Raw genomic sequence first — 22,079 nt, forward strand, 5'->3', positions numbered from 1 at the left:
GTGACACCCGGATGGCAAAGATGTGCATGAAGGGCGTATAGCTGGTTGAGCTGTGCACTAGCACACGCTCCCCGGGATAGGGCATCAGGGGGCTCATTGAGCCTTCCAGGCCAGTATAGGATGTCAAAGTTGTAGGTGGAGATTTCTATTCTCCACCGCAAAATTTTATCATTTTTGATTTTGCCCCGCTGTTGGTTGCTGAACATGAACACAACCGAGCGCTGGTCAGTCAGCAAGGTGAACCTTTTGCCGATGAGTTAGTGCCTCCAGTGCCTAATAGCTGCCTGGGCTTCTTTCTCCACCGCGGAGTGCCGAATTTCAGAGCCTTGAAGGGTACGAGAAAAGAATGCTACTGGCCTGCCTTCCTGATTGAGGGTAGCAGCAAGCGCGAAATCGGAGGCGTCACTCTCTGCTTGGAAGGGAATGGTCTCATCCACCGCATGCATCGTTGCTTTGGCAATGTCCCCTTTAATGCAGCTGAAGGCCGCGCAGGCCTCGGCAGAGAGGGGAAATGTGGTGGACTTGACCAGGGGGCGGGCCTTGTCTGCGTAATGGGGGACCCATTGGGCGTAATAGGAAAAAAAACCCAAGCACCGTCTGAGGGCTTTGAGAGTGGTGGGAAGAGGGAGTTCTAACAGGGGGCGCATACGTTCGGGATCAGGGCCAATAACCCCATTTTCCATGACATACCCAAGGATAGCGAGTCGGGTGGTTCCGAACACACACTTGTCCCTGTTATAGGTAAGGTTCAGAGCTTCGGACACTTGGAAAAATCATTGGAGGTTGGCGTTGTGATCCGGCCAGTCGCGACCACAGATGGTGATGTTATCCAGATAGGGAAATGTGGCCTTCAGTTGGTACTGGTCCACCATCCGGTCCATTTCCCTCTGAAAGACCGAGACACCATTTGTGACACCAAATGGGACGCGCTGGAAGTGATAGAGCCTGCCGCCTGCCTCGAAGGCAGTGTAGGGGCGGTCCTCTGGGTGGATGGGGAGCTGGTGATAAGCGGATTTCAGATCTATTGTCGAGTACACCTTGTACTGAGCTATCTGGTTGACCATATCTGCGATGCGGGGTAGGGGGTACGCGTCAAGCTGCGTGAACCTATTGATGGTTTGACTATAGTCCACGACCATCCTATTTTTCTGCCCAGTCCGAACAACAACCACCTGGGACCGCCAAGGGCTTGTGCTTGGCTCAATGATCCCCTCCCCGAGCAGCCACTGCACCTCTGACTGAATTAAGGCCCTGTCCCCCACGCTGTACCTCCTGCTTTTAGTTGCCACAGGTTTACAGTCGGGGGTCAGGTTGGCAAACAGCGATTGGGGAGGGATCTTGAGGGTGGAGAGGCTGCAAGTGGTGTCAGTAGCGCAGCTGTCGGCATGGTGCTGGGCGGGACGTGTGGTTCGGTGTGTGTGTGTGGTCAGTAGCGGGGTATATGGCGAAGTCCCACCAAACTGAGGATTCCTGACAGCGAGTGGTGGGAGGGGCCCATCATATGCCATAGTCACACTTTCGAGATTGCTCTGGAAGTCCAGCCCCAATAGCACAGGTGTGCACAGTTGAGGCATGACCAGTAGCGCAAAGTTCCGATATTCTGTGCCCTGCACCACCAATGTCGCTACACAACCCACCCGGATGTCTGTGGAATGTGACCCAGAAGCCAAGGTGATCCTCTGACTTACCGGCCGTGTCACGAGTCCGCAGCGTTGCACTGTGTCCGGGTCAATAAAACTCTCAGTGCTGCCCGTGTCAAACAGGCAGCTAGTCCTGTGCCCCTCCACCAGGATGTCCATCATTGACCTTGCAAGCTGGTGTGGGGCACTTTGGTCGAGGGTTATGGTGGCCAGAGTTGAACTGCCATCTTGGTGCCCGGTAAACACCGGTGGGTCGGGGGCGGGGCATGTTGACGCCGACAAAGATGGCCACCCACATCCGGGCATGCAAGATGGCGGCCCCCATGTCTCACACGGGTAGGGGGTGGGGCATGTTGACGCCGACAAAGATGGCCGCCCACATCCGGGCATGCAAGATGGCGGCCCCCACGTCTCACACGCAGCGCTGCTCAACCCCGCTCGTGGTTTAGACTTACAGACCTTGGCAAAATGGCCCTTCTTCCAGTCAATAAAATTGATGCACCATTAATAACTCACTCTGAGACGTAAAGGCGAGATATCGGCTTTTATTGACTGGAAGAAGGAACAAGCAGTGGTTGACCACCATACTACATCCTGGAGACAGAGAGGCCGGGCTCAGACCTCAATCGCCTTTATACAGGGGTCTGTGGGAGGAGCCACAGGAGCAGTCAGCAGGGGGTGTGTCCAGACAGGTATATGTAGTTCACCACAATGTTCCTCACTAATTTTTATCAGCGTACCATAGAAACATCCTATCTGGATGCATCACAGCTTGATATAGCAACTGCTCTTCCTGAAACCACAAGAAACTACAGAGAGTTGTGGACACAGCTCAGCACATCAGAGAAACAAGCCTCCCCTCCATGGACGCTGCCTACACATCTCACAGCATTGGCAAAGCAGCTAACATAAAACAAAGAGCCCATGATATAAAAGTACTGAATGGTCCCGGGTACAATAAAATGGACTCCTGGCTTTACAATCTACCTTATTATGATTTGCAGCTTATTGTCTGTCTACACTACTCCGTTTCAGTAACTGTAAGACTTTATTATGCATTCTGATTTTGTTTCTTCTTGTACTACCTCAATGGACTATTGCAATAAAATGATTTATATGTATGGCAGTTAAAGTAGGTATTACACTGTATCACTGTGCATGTGACTATAATAGACCAATTTACCAATTAATTCTAGATTAAGTTTATTTTTCTTCATTTGCCCTCTAATCCTTACACAAATTCTCAATGTCTTGTCAAAGCTATACCATTTTGCTGGACGCTTTCATCAAATTTCTCCTTAGCTTCACTGGTCCAAGGAAAGCAATTTCAGTTTCCTTAATCCTTTCATAGCTATGATCTGCATTTCCTTTGAAACCTCACCAAAACCTGATTTACTTCCGAAAGTCTGGTAACTCAATCTGGCAAGGAGCCAAATCAATTTAAAACATAATTTCCTTGCATTTATTTTCAATTACTCTCTGTACAATAATACAAGCTTTTATCCATACAATACCTCTGGCATAACAAAACTTGTCAAAGTTTAAAAAAAGTGTTGACATCAACATCCAAATGGAAGATTAAAGAGTGTCAGCAAAAATTTTTGTTACATTAATAGGTTTTAAGGAGTGTTTTAGAGGAGGAACAAGAACTAAGAGACAGAGAGGGAATTATGGTTGAAAACTTCAGCCTAAATTCAGTGATGTTACACTTATAAGTACAGTAGAAGTAAATAACATAAGAGGGCATAACAATTCCCTTTAGAGGAACTGTTTCTTTAAAGAGACAAACTATTTGCCAAGCAAACATGTACAATTTATGTATGAGGTTCCCCAAAGAGACCAATGCCAAGAACTAATCTCCCAAAATAATAGCTACAATGCTGGTAGACTTGACAAATCTGTACATTGTTAAGTAAGAGTTTCCTGAAACAATTATATCCATCAGAAATGATTGATAGAGTTCTCAACCATGTTTGTTTTATTTTCTGCACTGCACTCATGCTTTGCTCTCCCTCCCAGGGCAATAAGAAAGATCACGTCTTTACTTCTGCCTCTCCTCCACAACCAGAATCAGAATCACATTTATTATCACTGCCTTATATGACACCAAGTTTGTTGTTTTGTGGAGGCAGCACAGCACAAAGTCATAAAATTATCATATATTATAAAATAAATAAATTCTGCAAATCAAACGGAATAATGAGATAGCATTCATGGAGCATTCAGAAACCTGATGATGGAGGGAAGAAGCTGTTTCAGAATCATTCAGTGTGGTTCTTCAGGCTCATGTACCTCCACTCTGATGACAATAGCAAGAAGAGGGAATGTCTGAGATAGCAAGGGGCTTTGGTGATGGATGCTGTCTTATTGACAGACAGCCCCTTGGAAATGTCCTCGATAGTAGAGAGGATTATGTTGGTGATGGAACTGGCAAAGTCTACAATCCTCTGCAGTCTCTGCAATCAGAATCAGAATCAGATTTATTATCACTGGCATATGTCGTGAAATGTGTAAACTTAGCAGCAGTTCAGTGCAATACATAATATAGGACAGAAAAAACAATCAATCAATCAATCAATAAATAAATAAATTGCAGCATACATATGTTGAATAGATTTTAAATTGTGCAAAAACTGAAATAATATAGATTAAGAAAGCAAGGTAGTGTCCAAGGGTTCAATATCTATTTAGGAACTGGATGGCTGAGGGGGAGCTGTTCCTGAATTACTGAGTGTGTGCCTCCTAGTTAATGGTAACAGTGAGAAAAGGGCATGCTCTGGGTGTTGGAGGTTCTTAATAATGGATGCTGCCTTTCTGAGACACCCCCCTTGAAGGTGTCCTGGGTACTTTGAAGGCTGGTACCCAAGATAGAGCTGACTAAATTTACGACCCTCTGCAGCTTCTTTCAGTCTGGTCAAGTAGCCCTCCCATACCAGACAGTGATGCAGCCTGTCAGGGTGCTTTCCACAGAACATGTATAGAAGTTTTTGAGTGTTTTTGTTGACATACCAAATCTCTTCAAACTCCTAATGAAGCATAGTCACTGTCTTGCCTTCTTTATAGCTGCAGCGATATGTTGGGACCAGGTTAGGTCCTCAGAGATCTTGACACCCAGGAACTTGAAACTACTCACTCTCTCCACTTCTGATCCCTCTATGAGGATTGGTATGCGTTCCCTCCTCTTAGCCTTCTGGAAGCCCACAATCAGCTCTTTCAAATCACTGAAGTTGAATGCACGGTTGTTGCTGCGACATCTGAGATTCTACCAACAATGGTTGTATCATCAGCAAATTTATAGATGGTATTTGAGCTATGCCTAGACACACAGTCATGGGTATATAGAGAGTAGTGCAGTGTGCTGAGCACACACCCCTGAGATGCACCAGTGTTGATCGTCAGCAAGGAGGAGATATTATCACCAATCTGCACAGATTGTGGTCTTCCAGTTAGGAAGTTGAGGATCCAATTGCAGAGGGAGGTACAGAGGCCCAGGTTCTGTAACTTCTCAATAAGGACTGGGGGAACGATGGTGTTAAATGCTGAACTATCATCGATGAACATCATCCTGACATAGGTGTTTGTATTGTCCTGGTGATCTAAGGCCATATGAGAAGCCACTGAGATTGTGTCTGCTGTTGACCTATTGTGGCGATAGGCAAGCTGCAGTGGATCCTCTGCAATACTGCGTAATGGAGCATCCTTTCCAGGCTGTGATGCAACCAGTCAGAATGCTCTCCACTGTACATCTGCAGTAATTTTTAAGGGTCATTGGTGACATACGAAATCTCCTCATACTGCAAATATAGTAGAGCCACTGGTGTACCTTCTTTGTGATTGTGACTATATGGGTCAGATCCTCTACAAGCCTGCACCATACCTCCCATTTTCGGTCAGCAGCCTTCAGATTCTATAGAGTATTGACTCCCTATCAACCCGACAACCTGGTCATCTCTCCAAAACCTGAAACAGTCTTCAGGCTATCCATAAAAACAATTTATTATGTGGCTCTGAGGCCGATTAACATGCTTAGATTGCTTTTGTAAATGTTACACTGGTGCCAAAGGCCTCAATGCAGTTTGATCCAATATGGTAAAACGCAAGTGAGCTCCTGAAGATTCACACCCTTAATAAAGTAAAACTCAAGAACTTGACCACAACCCTCGTTCTCTTTATTTCACATTTCTTTGCAGTTAAATGCCCTGAAACTCCACATCATTGTAAAGGAAATAGAATTAATTGCATTAGAAGTTGCAAGATATAAATAGATGGGTAGCTTAATTATACTCGTTTGAAATGGGCACAGCAATTTTCAATTTATTTTAGTTAAATGTATTACTTTCAAGATTATTAACACTGAATCTGAAAATAAAACTTTATATTTAATACTAATACTAAAATGATACTTTACATAAAAGGATTTTGCTCATTCAGTTTCATTGATAAAAATATTTATATCAGGTTTTCTCATTCCAAATTCTCAAGAATCTTGTCTTTTTATTAATTTAAATTAAGATGTTTACAATTAATGAAATGCATTATTCTATTTTGGCAGCTGACAAAATTGTTTGACCTACCCTCCCTTCCACATCCATGGCAACACAGAAAACTTGACTCATTATTCTTACAGCATTAGTTGTATAAGAGGATGAACATGAGAGCCTAGAAATTGGGAGTTCACCCTTTTCTGCTGTACTACATGGTAGTTGTGGCAAAACGCCCACACAGGTGACATGCTAAAGAAATAATTAGGAAATTGAGAAATAAAATAACAGAACCTACAATTATATATAAAGCTTTAGCTACATGGTTCCCAATGGTATTTACATAAAAAGATTGCAAGTGCCATGCTGCTGTTGTACAGAAATATGGAAAGGTCATTGGAACTTAATAAATGTATCTCCGTGGCTGTAAACTGCAAATGATTGCCGTGAGAGTGAGGGAAATGCAGATGAGAGAACTGAAGACATCCATAGTAAGACCATAAGAGCATAAGACATAAGAGCAGAATTAGGACATTCAGCCCATCAATTCTGCTCCACCATTCCATCTGGCTGATCCCAATTCCCACTTAACACCATGCACTTCCCTTCTCACCATACCCATCAATGTCCTGACCGTTCAGGGAACGATCAACTTCTGCCTGAAATGGCCTCCTACGCACACTATGGCAGAACATTCCACAGATTTACTACTCTCTAGCTAAAAAAAAAAATCCACCTTGCCTCTGTTCTAAAGGGTTGCCCCTTAATTTTGAGGCTGCGTCCTCTAGTTCTGGATACCCCTACCAGAGGACACATCCACTCCACATCTACCCTATCTGGTCTTTTCAACATTCAGTAGGTTTCAATGAGATCCCCAGCATTCTTCTAAATTCCAGTGAATACAGGCCCAAACCTGCCAAACGCTTCTTATATGTTAAACTCTTCATTCCCAGAATCATCCTCATGAACCTCCTCTGGACTCTCTCCAATGACCACACATCCTTTCTGAGATATGGGGCCCAAAACTGTTGGCAATACTCCAAATGTGGCCTGACTTGTGTCTTATAAAGGCTTAGCATTATCTCCTTGCTTTCATATTCTATTCCCCTTGAAATAAATGCCAACGTTGCATTTGCCTTCTTTACCACAGACTCAACCTATAAATTAATCCCTGGGAGTCCTGCACAAGGACTCTGAAGTTTATTTTGCACCTTTGATGTTTGAATCTTCTCCTCATTTAGATAAAAGACCATGTTATTGTTCCCATTTACCAAAATGCTTTATCATACATTTCCCAACACTGTATTCCATTTGCCACTTTATTGTCCATTCTTCCAATTTGTCTAAGTTCTCATGCAATTGCATTGCTTCTTCAGCACTACCTATCCCTCCACCTATCTTTGTATCATCCACAAACTTTGCCACAATTTCCATTATCAAAATCATTGACAAAAAATGTGAAAAATAGAGGTCCCAATACTGATACCTGAGGGACACCACTAGTCACCAGCAGCCAACCAGAAAAGGTCCCTTTGATTCCCAGTCACTGCCTCCTGCCTGTCAGCTGTTCTTCTATCTGTGCCCATATCTTTCCTGTAAAGCCATAGGATTTTATCTTGTTAAGCAGCCTCATGTGTGGCACCTTATCAAACATCATCTGAAAATCCAAGTAAATTATATCACGGTCTCTCCTTTGTCCACCCTGCTTGTTACTTCCTCAAAGAATTCCAACAAATTTTATCAGTTCCCTTTACAGAAAACATGTTGACTTTGGCTTATTTATTTAGTCTCCAAATAGCTCGAAACTTCATCCTTAATAATAGACTCCAACATTTTCCCAACCACTGAGGTTAGGCTAACTGGGCTATAATTTCCTTTCTTTAGCCTTCCTGCCTCTTAAAGAGTGGAATGACATTTGCAATCTTCCAGTCCTCTGGGACCATGCCAGAATCAAGTACTTCTTGAAAGATCATGATTAATGCATCGTTTATCTCTTCAGCAACCTCTCTCAGGACTCTGGCATGTAGGTCATCAGGTCCAGGTGACATTCACCTTAAGACCTTTGAATTTGGCTGCACATTTTTCTTCTGCGATAGCAATGCACTCACTCCTGCTCCCTGACACTCATGGACCTCTGGCACACTGCTAGTGCCTTCCACAGTGAAGACAAATGCAAATAACCCATTAAGTTCATCCACCATTTCTTTGCCCCACATTTCTACACCGTCCCCAGCATTATTTTCCATCAACTCTCACCTCCCTTTTACATTTTATAAAACTGAAAAATCTTTTGGAATCCTTCTTTATATTTTTGGCTTGTCTGCCTTCACATATCATCTTACCTCTTCTTATAGCGTGTGGCATACGTTCCCCCCACCCCTGCCGCCCACCCACCCTTTGTGAATATCTTAAAAAACATGTGATCATTGTGGGAGCACAAAAGAGTTCTTTTGTACATTGAAAAATGAGTCTAGTAAATGCTCTGAGCAAGATATCTCACTGTGGGCCCTTTAAATTTGACCATTAGGTGTGTTCCATGTTTTTTGGTGACTGAGAAAAATCTTCATCCCAGAACAATGAGGCAGCTGCTCATGTCATTTCTTCTTATAAATGTCTCCCTCCACTCATTCACTCCCCTTCTCTGCCATGAGCTTCCAGATTCCATTGAGTGACATTTTTCATGACAACCTGACAAGCTGATCTACTCCTCAGTGATAACCAAAACCCCAACATGTCATCCCTTAAATCTTGCAACTCTGCATTTCACAACTTCCTCATTCTTTTGTCTTTGTTCTGACTTGCCAACTGCTCCATTTGGTCATTGACAGATAACTTCATGTAAAAGGCAACACACACAAAATGTTGGTGGAACTCAGCAAATCTGGCAGCATCCAAGATGAGAGATAAACAGTCGATGATTCTGGCCAAGATTATTCATCAGGACTGGAAAGGAAAAAGATAGAAGTCAGAGGAAGTAATTGGTGGGAGGGGAAGGAGTACAAGCTGGGAGATGATGATAAGAGTAATTATTATTATTATTATTATATTTTTTTATCAGCTCAAGCTGGTAAAGCTTTAGGTATTGACATAGCCAAGCACTCTCATTCCTCCATTGTTACATACTTTCAGAATATTCTAGTGGTGTTTAGCATTGTACCTTTCTGGAGATTTGCATAAATATTGCTGTGTCGGCCTAATTGTTTAGTGCTATTTTGTAGTGACTTGGAGATGATACCATTTGTCGATATTACTATTGGGGCAACATACGTCATGTTCATATTCCATATTCTTTCAATTTCCTCTTTAATTCAGCATATTTCTGGTGTTTTTTACTTATTAATTTCAGCATATCATGTACATTTGGAATGGCTATATCTATTAAGTAAGTTGTTCTTGCTTGTTCATCCAGTAATATCATATCCAGACAGTTATTATGGATGGTCCAATCTGTCATAATGGATCATTCGTAATATAAATTTTTGGACTCTGACCTTAAAACTGGATCACGTTTGTATTTATGGTAAGGTATGATATCTTTCATGAATTTGTATTTTAAAGCAAGATATTGGTGAATGATGTTTCCCACTTGATTGAGCCTAGTTAAGAAATCAGCTTGAGTTAAATTGCAGCAGGATCCTGTAACGTGTTTGATTGTTTCTTGTTTCTCTAGGCATTTTCTGTATTTATAATCTTTAATTTCTTGGACTTTTATCATGTATTCTTGATATTTTTGTGTGACTCACCTGCTCCTATATTGCCACAAGTTTCTCCTCTGTTTCTGGAAAGAAATCTTCGATTCTGAGCCAGGCGCTCAACTCTTCTTTATCAGCATCTAGTATGCTCAAATCATGGAGATGTCTTCCATGGAGGGTCATGCTCTTCTGTTGGTTAACTTTTTCTTCTGTAGTGATAATTTCTTCACGTTTCTGGGTTGTGCTTTCATTTAAGTTTAGTGGCATGTACTTCTTATCAGAATTGCATATACTCACGTGGAGTGTCAAATCCAGGTTTTGTTGATGTAAGTGTATCCTTAGGACTTTTATCAGACTGCTGTATAAACATTTTATGTCTGTTAATCCTCTTCCCCCTTCTGTCCCTGGTAAAGATCATCTAACTGTATTTGGATGTACATAATGTTTCCTGAAATTTCTCATTTTAGTTCTTATTTGTCTTTGTAAATTTTCCAGATCAGTTTCGGACCAAGATACAATGCCAAAAGAATATGGTAATATGGGTATAGTGAAAGTATTTATTGCCTCTGTTATATTTTCCTATTGAGCTCTGTTTGGCAGACTCTCTTAAGCCTTGAAGTAACTTCTGTCAGAAATTTTCTTTTTATCGCAGTATAATCTATTATCTTTGCTTGTTGATATCCTAGATACTTACATGTTTCATATTCATCCATTGGTTTTATTGTATCCTGCTGCTCTGTCTTATATTCTACTAGCTCCATTGCACCTTACTTCATGTTTAATACTTTGCACTTACCTAATCCAATGTTCATGTTTATATCTTTTGAAAATTGTTTGACTATTTGTGTTAATTGTTTTAGCTTTGCTGATGAAAGAGCATATCATTTCAAATCATTCACGTATAGTAGGAATGCCAAGGTATAATGTGTTTGTTTGTTAGTTTGTTTGTTTACCCTATTTTCATCCAATTCAGTAAATTAGAGAGCGGATTTAAATCCAGACAAAACATCGTGGGCTTTGAGAGTCACTTTAGAGAATGCCTCAGTTTATTTTGATAATGGTGGTTGTTCTTTTTTGTTTGTTAATAGATAGGATGATTACAGTATACCAATGCTTCACCAGATGTTGTAGGAATTTCACAGGCATTGGGTTTAATTTACATCTCTGTGTCTGATCTCCATCATCCACTGTGTACATCAGTGGTCCAGTTCTTGTCTCTATCCTAATGGGTATCCACTTATCTTCTCAGTAATCACGTGCTAGGACTTCCTGTTCAATCTTGAAGCTCCTTGCTGCTTCACTTGGCAACAAGCTGTACTTTCCTACATAGATCTAGTTTCAGGAGGTCTATGCAAGATCACAGATTCCTGTTCATGAACAGCATTGCAGATGATTGATTTGTTATCACATGAACAGAGTTCTGATACACAAAAAGAAAGTTGTGTTGTAGAGAAATGTCTTCCTTGCCCACCACTTTAATGGGCCTCTTGAAGGTTTGGATAAACGTTTCAGCTAATCCATTCCTTATTGGGTGCTGAGGAGCTGACTTGAAATGTTTGATCCCATTTTTCTTCAAGGACAGTCGGAATTCTTCTGACGTGTACTGTGGTCTGTTGTCACTCACCATTAGTTCTGGTAAGCTTTTTCTGGTTAAGATAGTCCTCACAACGGAGACAGTATTTGCTGAAATGGTTGACTTCATTAATATAACCTCTAGTCATTTCAAATGAGTATCTGCTGCAATTAGAAACATGGAGTCCATGAATGGCCCAACAATGTCAATATGTATTCTTTGCCATGGTGACAGCGGCCACATCCATGGGTTTAATGGTGCATGTGAAGTATGAAGGGAAACAAGGAATGTTTCAACATTGTCAAATGTCTATGATATCACCATGCAACAATGGCCAACTCATGGTAACCCTATGTTTCCAGGTTTCTCAGTGAGACAAGACCAGCTGACCGTATGTCAAAGAATGCTGATGTATGGATCTTGAGTTGTAGTTCCTGCTATTGTCCCAGTAGAAATATCTACAACTAGGAGTATCATCCAAAGGCACGGTGGAATAGTTGTAGAGAATTAGAGCTACACAATGATATCTGTGTAAATTTTTAGAAAGCCACAATACTAATCACCACCAGAATAGCCTGAAAGTTCCCAGCAATTGACAAATGAGTGTGCTTGGCTATGCCCTTATCTCAGATTTTACACACATGAGCGGAGAGAAAAAAAAAGAGAACTTATTTATAGAGCACTTTTCATACAGTTGATGTAGTTCAAATTGCTTTATGATGGGATAAAATGTAAACATGAAAAGAAAAGATTTTTTAAAAAGTTAGCTTAAAGCAAGTTTAAATAAATACGTTTTGAGCTGGCATTTAAAAGTGTCAACTGAATCTGCATCTCCTATAATCTTAGGTATTGAGTTCCACAATTTAGGGTTGTTGTTCAGAAAAGCTGATCTGCAGATTATCTTTTGAGGGAGATTGTTTAAATTTATTTGACTGGCGGATGAAAATCTGAGAGTTTGAACAGGAGTACAAAACAAAAGTGATTACGTGATCCCAGACCATTGAGAGCTTTAAAAACAAAATAACTTTACTATCAATTCAGAAAGATACAGGAAGCTAATGCAGAGTAGTTTGTTGGGGCATGACAATGCTCTCAGCCTGGCTTTGGGTAAAAGTCTAATAGCGGTGTTCTGAATGAGTTGAAAATTGTCAATAGATTGCTTTGAAAGCCAGTAAAAAGTGCATTGCAGTAATCTAGTCTATTTGATATTAATTAGTTTTTCAGTGTCATTGTGTGAAAGAAACAGATATACCTTTGCAATATTTCTTAAATGTAGAAATTCTGCACTGGTCACTTTCTTACGTGGGGTTTCAAATTCAAATCTGAATCAAGGATAACACTAAGCCTGTTATTTCTGATTTTACAAGGGGAGCCAGATTATCAAGTTTATCAAGGTTTATTTCTATTGTCTTTGGGACCAACCAGAAGTATTTGAAATAAAAACACAAAATGCTGGCAGGCCAGACAGCATCTATGGGAGGAGGTAGTGATGACGTTTCGGGCCGAAACCCTTCATCAGAAGTATTTCAGTTTCGTATTCATTTAGTTTTATGAACATATTGCTCATCCATTTGTTTATTGTTTATTTGTTTATTGTCTATTGTCTATTGCTGTTATACCAGAAGCCCAGATAGGGTGTTATCATCATCAGACTCAACTGAGATGTACAATTGTGTGTCATCTGCATAACTGTGGAAATCAGGTTTATGCTCTCTAATGATGTCTCTTAGGAGGACCATGTACAAGGGGAAGAGTAAGGGATCAAGACAACACCAAAAGGTACATCTTTACGTTTAGAAAACTGGTATCTGAGACTGACAAAAAAAATTCTCTCCAACATATATGAGCAAAACCAATTAAGGACACTACCAGAGAAGCCAAACCAGTTTTAAAGACAATATAGAAGAATGTTGTGCTCAATTAGAGTTTTAGAGTTATAGAAAAGTACAGCACAGAAACAGGACCTTCAGCCCATCTAGTCAAAGCTGAACCATTTAAAATACCTACTCCAAATGTTCCCTCTAAGGTGTGTGTGTGTGTGTGTGTGTGCACACACACACTCATCTTTTGTTTCCAGTGCACAGAGGAATTTAAGCTGTGCACAAATGATTTTCACCCTCTACATCATTGGCATGTTAAGTATATTTCACGATCATACACAATCACATTTCCTTTTCTGGTTTCTGATGTGGATGGAGTTGGCAACATGGAGTTTGTGATGATTTTTCTGCAGATTTTAGCACTGGCTTATTTATACTGTTCTTATTGATGAAATTATTGATTCGCTTTGTCAAATTCCAAAGAAGCGAAGTACATGAAGCGCGGAAGAACTGCTAGATGATTTAAAGCAGAATGGCTTAATGAATCAGTAGAAGCTGCTACACCAAAAGCTCATGAGGCCAGAAATGTGCAGCTGAGAGGAATATTTATGTACAGAAACTGCTGTTACCTGTGTGCATTGTGGTGAAGCAAAAGTTGCAAGTGGGAAGAAGTGGAGTGATGTTTGGAAAGTTGACTTGCTAAAGTGTCTTTTAGCAGGCAAACCACATATGGATGACGTGCAAAAGCTCCAGCAAGAAAATCTTTCATTACCTGCTACAGGTCTGTTATGCATGTTTTGTGCGAGTGCAGTTGAACATGAGGCAGTGCAACCAGATACAGACAAACTGGCTAGAGTTCAGAACATGGAACAATGTACGAATTATCAGAGAGCTGCAGTCTCCTTCGCATGTTAACCCAGCTGAGAAAGTTCACTCCAGATTTCGCAGCGAATACATGGCCATTACGTTACCTACTTGCACAGAGAAACATTTGGACCTGGGATGCACCATAGCAGAGCTTATCTCTTTGGCAATATTGGTGTTCTTCGATCCAAACAAAGCAATCATGGTTTCAGTCACCTCTTCCTTTGGCCTAGGGGAGTGGTCATGACTCTTACTGAACAGCATTACACCAAATTGTAAAAGAGACACTGGCTCTCATGTGGGCTTGTGAAAGCTTCAGCTGATATTTTATGAGTATTAAATTCATACTTGAAAAAGAACATAAGCCACTTGTCATTCTCTTCAGCTTGCAACACTTGGATGACTTACCTCCACGTCTGCAAAGTTTCAGAATGAGCTTATGCAAAGATCAAAGAGATCAAAGAAATCAAAATTCATATTGACAGTGTTTTGCTAGCTGTTAAAATGAATACCTATATACATATAAAATACAGTGCACACATGTTGCACACAGTGGGCAAAACATTATGTAGCACAAAATTTTTGCACACACTGGTCATTGCAAATTAGATGAAACATTAGTTGTCAGCTTCCAAAATTCTAGTCCATAGAGCAATTTATGTTGCATGTAAGTTTAGCCACATCAATTATAAAAGAAGGGACAGAGAAAATGTGGACCCAGAGACCCAAAGAAGAGTTAGTCTGACTCTTTGCAAAAAATATGGATGTGGTAGCACAACACTTATTAAAATAAAAACGTGATTAGACAAAATCAGCATGGCTTTATGAAAGAGAAATCATTTTGTAAACCTCTGTTAAACCTCCTCTCAATGTTTCATGTTCCAATGAATAAAGTCTAACCTGCTCAATCTTTCCTTATAACACAGGTCCTCGAGTCCCAGCAAAATACTTGTAAACTTTCTCTGTACTCTTTCAATCTCACTTACATCTTTCCTGTAGGTAGGTGACCAAAACTGCATACAATGCTCCAGATTAGGCCTCATCAACTTCTTGTACAACTTCAACATAACATCTGATCTCTTGTACTTAATACTTTGATTGAGGAAGGCCAATCTGCCATAAGCTCTCTTTACCAATTTATCTGCCTGTGCTGCCACTTTCAATGACCTGTATTCCCATACCTCTTTGTTCTACAACACTTTTCTGTGCCCTACCTTTCACTGTGTAAGACCTACGCTGCTTGGTCTTATCGAAATGCAACACCTTGCTCTTGTCTACATTAAATTCCGACTGCCTTATTTTAGGCCATTTTTCTGACTGTCTTCTTCACTGTCAATAATACCCCCAATCTTGATGTCATCCACAAATACGCTAATCCAGTTATCCACATTACCATCCAGATCATTGATACAGATGACAAGCAACTGACCTAGCCCCACTCCCTGCAGCACTTCATCAATCACAGGCCTCCAGTCAGAGAAACAACCATCTACTATCACTCTCGGGCTACTTCCACAAAGCCAATGTCTAATCCAATTTACTACCTCAATTTGAATGTCAAGCTACTGAACCTTCTTGACCAACCTCCCATACAGGACCTTGTTAAGTATCCTGTTAAAGTCCATATAACAGTCCACTGCTTTGCCTTTGTCAATTTTTCTAGTAACTTCCTCGAAAAAAAACCCACCATGCACAAAACCATGCTGACTTTCGCTAACCAGTCCATGTTTATCTAAATACTCATATGTATGGTCCCTTAGAATGCGTTCTAATAACTTTCCCACTACTGATGTCAAGCTCACCAGCCTATAATTTTCTAGTTTATTGTTAGAGTCTTTTTTTAAAGAGAGGAACAACATTAGCTATTCTTCAATCCTCCGTTACCACTAGGGATGATTTAACCATCTCTGCTAGGACTTCTGCAATTTCTGCATTTACCTCCCACAGGGGCAGAAGAAACTCCTTGTCAGGCCCTAGGGATTCATTCACCCTAATTTGCCTCAAGACAGCAAACACTTCCTCCTCTGTAATCTATATGTGGGCCCTGTGTCCATCTCCTGGGTGAATACAGGTAGAAAAACAATCACTGAAAATCTTCTCCATCTCCATTGGCTCCATGCATTTTCGAGAGGACTAATTTTGACTCTTGCAATAGTTCTCCTCTAATATATTTGTGGAATCACTTAGAATTATCCTAACTATGTCAAAAGTAGCTCTTAGATCTTGGAGAATTAGAACTGATACCCTGTTAGCATCACTGCTGAGGGTAAGGTGACTGACAGTTTTTGTTAGGGCTGTAATTTGCTTTAAAATCTGACTGAAACATTTTAGAATATTGTTCTCATTCAGAAAATTGTGTTGGTTGAACTTACTCAAGAATCTTGTTCAGTCAGCCACAATTTGCTTTTGGCCTGTAGTTAGCTTGTACTTTACAAACAAAATTGGCTTTGTAAGTAGGGATTTGGCATCTGCAACTCGAAAACATCTGGATATTTCAATAATTTTTGCAACAGAATTGAAGATACTATTAAAACAGTCTTTTAAAAATGTGGTAAGGACAGGGTTGAGACAGCAAGTAGATGGTTTACTCTTTGTAACAATCTTACAGAGTTCTGAATCAGAAATACATGTAAATTTTGACATGGTTGCTGTCTTGTTACAAGGTTGGCTGTGGAGGTTACCAGTATCTGCAGCTATACTCTCCATAATGGAAGTTGATTTTTAAAAAATATGAATTCCTCACATTCTGTGGCAGAAACTTGTCTGAGGACATGATAGGCTAGACCAGGGCTCAATAGTTGGTTTATAGTTGAGACAAAATTCTTGAATTGCCACTATTCTTGGGAAAATGTTTTTTTCTTGCAGAGTGCATAGTAATGTTAAAGGAGGCTAGTTTTTCCTTGAAAATATTATAGTAGACCTCTAGCCCAGTTATCCACCATTTTCTCTCAGCTATTCTGCATTATCTCTAGAGTGCATGGACAGAATTGTTTAACCATGGTGACATTTTACAATTTATTCTTAACCCTAAGTGGGACCACTGTGTTTAATATATTTGTCAAGTTATTGTTGAAAGAATGAACTATTTCATTTACTGAGCTGTTTAGTCACGTGGGTCAGGTAAACTCAGAGAATTTAAATTGTGTTGCAGAACCAAGAAACAATTCTTCTTAACTGTAATTTCTTTTGGGGTCTTGCTTACAGGCAAGGGGACATCAAAGAAGTACATAAAAATGATCAGAGATAGTGATACCAAACAGACAATATTTAACTCTTTTGTCATTAATAAGGCAAGTGTATTTCCATGTTGATAAGTGGGCTCAGTGACATGTTGGGTAAGATCTAGGCTGTCTAGTAAGTTCATGAATTCAGCTGTCATAGAGTTTGCATTTTAAAGATAATTAATGTGAATAGTGAAAATACCAGAAATGACATTCCTGTTGTAGTTCAATATAATAGGTGCTACCAGGTGATGGGAAGGTGTGTTTGTGGGAGCGGAGGGAAGAAATAAAGAAGCTGAGAGGCAACAGGTGTAAGAGGTAAAGGGCTGAAGAAGGAGTCTGACAGAGGGGATGGTATACCCTGGGAGAAAGGGAAGGAGGAGAGGCACCAGGGAGAGGTAATGGGCTGGTGGAGACAAAAGAAGGGGTAGAAGGGAGCCAGAATAGAGAATAGGAAAAGAGAAGGAAAGGAGGAGAAATTACTGGAGATTAGAGAAATTGATATTCATGCCATTATGTGGACTCTGCTATCCAGACGAAATATGAAGGGTTACTCCTTCAACCTGAATATGGCCTTACAATGACAGTAGAGAAGGCCACGGACTGATATATCAGAATGTAAATGGGAAGTCAAATTGAAGTCAGTGGCCACTGGAAAATACTGCCCTTTGAGGCAGACAAAGCAAAGGCGTGCAGACTCTTTGGATTAGTGAGTAGATTGGGGGACTGCTTCATCGAGCACCTTCTCTCCCCCACTCAACCACCTTCCCCTTCGCTTTGTTTTACATTATTACTTGTATTCTACCCCTCCCTCCACTTTTTTTATAATGGCTTCTTCCCCCTTCTTTTCCAGTCCTTATGAAGGGTCTCGGCCCAAAATGTCGACTCTATGTTTCTCTCCATAGATGCTGCCCGAACTGCTGAGCTCCCCCGGCATTTTGAGTGTGTTGCATCTGCAAAATATCATGTACTTTCAACCTTATGTACATATTATCTCCATGGTTACAGCATTTTTACCTATTAGTGACACACCATCTGTTCCAACTTCTCTGCCACGTATCAATCTCCTTCATTGGCCTCCCTGATTCTGACGAAGGATCTATAACCAGAAATATCAGCTCTGTTTCACTTCCTATACATGCAGCTTGATCTGCCTAGTACTTCTTAGCTTAAATGCTAGAAATACTTAGAAGGTCAGACAGCATATATGCAAAGAGAAATGGAGCAAAGATTTCAGGTTAATGCCCTAACATTGGAACTGGTGATAGACCAGTAGCATGGAATATCAACTCTTTCCCCTCTCTCTCAACAAAAAACAAATTGCTGGAGGAACTCAGAGGGTCAAGCAGCATCTGTCGCAGCAAAGTTATAGTTGATATTTTTGGTTCAGATTCTGCATTAAGATTTTTGCTTTTGTCACTCGCGTGATGCTTCTTGACTTTCTCAGTGTTTCCAACTTTCTCAGTTTTTTTTTGCAAGAAAATCTAGGTGACAAAAGCTTTTTTACAAGCTTTGTAAAATTGGACATTTCAATCTGTTATATTACCAATGTAACATGTATTGGTTATAACCCAAACTAGTTCACAATGAATCAACAGGAGTAAGTATCATTTAGATAGGATGCAGTCTGGTTCACTTAAAAATATTTTTTTCCCAGTAATTCAATGGAATAATTCTGTCAAGATGTCATGGCACACGCACTATAAAGTATTATCAAAGGACCTAAGACTACAGTGTTTACAGGCATGATTTTTTCTATATGCTTATTTGTTGCAGTTGATCTGGCAGTTTTAGAAAATGATTAATACTCTCAATGTAGCAACCATCACCTAGAAAGAGAAAGTGCCCTGCAGTCACACTTCTTTGAAATCTGTCAGTACACCGCTTTATAAATTAAAGATGTTGAAAGTCGTGTTATTGCAAATGCCTCAAATTGTGTCGTTCAGGCTGAAAGATTTTATTTTTACCGCAGGAATAGTGCACTCAAAGTTCCTGAAATTATGTGCAAAGTCAAACATTGCTTAGATGATAATACTATAGCATTAGACAGTGTTTTTAAGAGGGAACTTCAATCTGATGTGGGTTGGAATCTCCTGCTGATGGTGGATTAGCTCTAGAGCAGATTTCACCTACACCTTCCTCTGTGCTACCCTTCTGGTAGGCAGTGCACATTCAGAAGAATTGGGGATGAAGAGAGTTGGGAGAGGAATTGAAGGCTGCAATTTACAACTCTTACAGCAGAAGCACAGATCTTTCCAGAGAGAAGAAAGCAGAAGAGGCTGAAATATTTGGAATAACAGTCTTGAAATATTTTCTGTGTCATTTCTGAAGCAAGTTCTTTTGATATTTAATGCTTAACATGATACCTCCGTTACAGTTGTGTCAATCGGAGGCAATGTGCTACAATTTGTTTGAGAGTGCCAACCCAACTCTGACTTGTTGAGGGTTGGTTGTTCACTGTGCTGTTGCTAGTATGACAAGAGATAGAGCAAAACTAAAGCTTTCCAGACCAGACCATCCTCGGGATGAAAAGTGTAAAAAAACTCCTCCAGACCTAAATAAAATGTTATAATTTGCACGCAGCTGAGGAAAAGCCCAGTATTCATTGCAACTTTTAAAGTTTGCTTACTGTGTTGAGATGTAGTTCTTAAATTTCTGTGTGTTCTTGTTGCCTTTTCAATGCTGAATGACAGCTATCTGCTGGAATCCTTTACTTCCAATATTGCCACTGTGGTGATAACAGAAATATACAAAAAATGTGATGGTATTGGGTTTGCTGTCCATGAAGCTCTGAACTCAAATGAAAGGAGGTTATACTGCACTTCAAAGGGTAGATCACTTTCCTGTTTATCCTCAATGATAAGCTGAGCTGCCAATACCAACTATTTGTGTGGTGGTCTCCCTAACAAAAGGAGATATTTCCAGTTTATTCATTTGCCATGATACACATTCAAACTTAGATTCTTAAAATGCATTTCAAACTGACAGAGGTTTTCTGTCTCATAAAATAATTCCAAATTGCTGTGTATTTAATATATCAGTAATATTGTAAATATATTATTTGATTAAGCATTCTTTGTTGATTAAATAATTCACCTTGGTTATATGTGCAAACTATGTGAATGGCATATGTCATCGTGCAACTATTTCATACATGCAGACCTCACTTAAGGTAAAACTAAGAATGAACACAAGTTATTCCTGGTTCCGTGTTTTCTCTTCAATTAGTTTTTTTGTATTACAGAGTTACAAAACGTTACAGTAGTGACAAGGAAGTTTCAAATGAACCTAAGGTAACTATCTACCTGTTGAAGAACAGCAAGACATTTGAGTTAAAACAAAAGCACAATGGTAAACCGCCAAGTAAACAGCCCAATATGTGCTTCTTTGGAAAGAGAGAGAACTAGTTGAGAATAATAAAAAAGCAGAACATAGACAATTTTGAACCAAAACCTTTGTTTCCTAAGTGGAATCAAAAGGAATGAGAGTTCATTTCAGTATTCATGGCTGAATTGAAGAAGTTATCTGAGCATTGTCAGTTGGTAATAGGCTTATGCTTACCAAGAGATCATTTTCTTTATGGAATCTTACAAGAGAGCATTCAAAAGTACCTCCTAACTCAGTTCAGTTCAATTCAGTTTCAGTTTATTGTCATTTAGAAACCACAAATGCAATGCAGTTAAAAAATGAGACAACGTTCCTCCAGAATGATATCACAAAAACACACAACAAAACAGACTACACCAGAAAATCAATATAACATTTGGTAATCCCCAAATCCAGATTCCGGAGAGGCTGCTGCGTATTAATATCACGCTACCATCTTAGCGCGTTCCCCGGAAAGGAGCTCCACACCCACCAGACAAAACAAGACTACCCAGACACACCAAGTCAAGAGACCAACTCTAGCACCCAATAAACCAAAAACTAAAGCTACAAGACCTACACAAAACCACATAGTTACATATAGTTAACATATAGTTACAACAGTGCAGACAATACCATAATTGATTAAAATAAAACAGAAAGAAACCACCATACAGTTTCCACAAGTCCTCAGGGTCCCGATAGACTCGTCATCCCATGCAGGAGGCAGAAGGCAGTACCCCTGCTATGGACTTCCACGGCACCAGACTCAGCCTCGCATACGCAGGTATTCCACAAAATGAGTTTCAGGGGCATTTCAAAGATATTAAACCGGAGCCTGCAGATATGCAAATAAGAACTTACACTGGAGAAAAGATAACTCCTAAGGGACTGGCATTGGTAACAGTGAAATATAACAACCACCAAGCCACTTTGTGCTTGTATGTGTTAAAAACAGCAGGGCCAGCTGAGTGGTTGAGACAATTACAACTTGATTGAAGATCTGTCCACCATTTCCTTGCCATATGCCCTGAAATAGAGTCAGCTGAAAGTGAACTAAGAAGGCTACAGGATGATGCCACAACCGATTCCATTCTGGACTTCATGAACTGTTGTCCAGCAGATGGCAAACAGGTGTTGGTGCCTGTGACAGAACAGGTTGACAATGCTAATTCTCCCACTAACATTGTCCCTTTGCTTGGTTAGTCACCCCTCCTTGTTCTGTCCCATTAAGTTCGTTCAACAGCTTGATAGCTTCTGCATTCATAAGGAACTATTTTTCATTCACTGCATTTTTTTTCTAGATAAATAGCCTTGCTTTTTTTTGTTTCTCTCCCCCTCCCCCCCCCCAAGAATCATTGTAACAACTTGTTTCTGTTGTGGCTGTGACTAATTCACTGGAGACTGGAATTCATGACACTA

Source organism: Hemitrygon akajei, chromosome 13, assembly GCF_048418815.1.
Source record: "Hemitrygon akajei chromosome 13, sHemAka1.3, whole genome shotgun sequence".
NCBI lineage: Eukaryota > Metazoa > Chordata > Chondrichthyes > Myliobatiformes > Dasyatidae > Hemitrygon > Hemitrygon akajei.